The following is a 1,536-nucleotide window of genomic DNA, read 5'->3' on the forward strand; positions in this document are numbered from 1 at the left end:
CGATCGGTTCCCTCAGGAACAGTCCTACCCGGACCTAGGTTGTACAAACGCTTTCTGGGCATCCCTCTCATTGATCTCGAATGCAATCCAGGGGTTGTCAGAGATTGCCTAGTTTGGCCTGTGAGAACTGTCCGATCCAACAGGGTACCTCCCCAGGAATACAAGGGACTCGTCTCACCCAGACTCTCCCTCAAGACATTGTTGGCGAATCACCGTCCAATCAGTGCCGTCCCTGCTTACTTCACGGTGCTCTAAGTCATACCGTCAATTTCCTCTCCACTACTACATTATTAACCATATGCATGTGAACACTAACCGCAGTTAGATGATTAAATCTTTTAATCATTATTTACCATGATCGGTCCACCTTAAGTCATCTCCCTCAGGAATGCTTCTTGTGGGTCCCGATCTTACGTTAACATGTATATAAAGGAAATACATCCCACCACTACGACCATTGTTGAATACCCTGGAAGGTCCCAGATCAAGCCTCTTACGGTCAGCCGATCTCGCTTCGTGGTATCCTGGGTTCCTTTCTGGGCAGTGACCTAATTCACATCATAACTCAAAGGGTAACGTGCCTACCACTACGACTATCACTGAATCACCCTGGACGGTCCCAGACCAAGCCACTTACGGTCAGACGATCTCGCTCCGTGGTATCACGTATCCTTTTCTGGGCATCGCCCTAAGTCATACATCCTTCTCGGAATACTTTCTTTAAAATTAATTACCGAGTTTGACTATTTAATTCCAACACCTTGAATACTTTACCTTTTAATTCAATTATGATGTTATACCAAAGTAGTTTATATCACATACCCATACTGGGGTTATTACATACTCAACCAAGCAATCCAAATAGTCAAACACAATTACTGTCTCTCGCCCAAGCAACAATTCATCTTTAAATATCAAATAAACTGAAGCCTTCTTCGCCCGAGCGAAGGTACTATCGCCCAAGCGAGGCCTCCGCTCGCTCAAGCGAGACATCTCTCGCCCAAGCGAGAGAGTTCCATGGGCTCATTAAATCCTGGGCGTTCTCGCCCAAGCGAGGCCCTTACTCGCCCAGGCGAGGCTTGCTCGCCCAAGCGAGATTCTTTCGCCTAGGCGAGGGAATCCCAGAACCAAAACTTCCCCTCGCCCAGTCCTCACCCAAGCGAGACTGTGCTCACCCAAGCGACAGGGACTTGGACAGAATACCAATTTTGCCCTTTTCGACAACCGAAACACATTTAAACATGGTTTTTCAAACACCTGCACCCAGAAAAGTTCCCAACAACATTCACATACAATATTCAACACATTTCATCAACAATCATATATATTCAAAAGCATTCAAACATAAAAATCTTGGGTTTCTAAGAAACCCAAGTTAACCCCAAAACCTTTGAGATGGTTTAGGAGATCCGGGTGTCATATTTGAACACCACTGTGTCACGATGTGCTCTCTCTCACCTGAGTGTGTCGAGTCGCAAGGTTCTCTGTTTGCAGGTGAGCTTACTTGATCCGATCTCCTCTCGAACTCTTCATTAC

This window comes from Lupinus angustifolius, chromosome LG06 (assembly GCF_001865875.1).
Source record: "Lupinus angustifolius cultivar Tanjil chromosome LG06, LupAngTanjil_v1.0, whole genome shotgun sequence".
Taxonomy (NCBI): domain Eukaryota; kingdom Viridiplantae; phylum Streptophyta; class Magnoliopsida; order Fabales; family Fabaceae; genus Lupinus; species Lupinus angustifolius.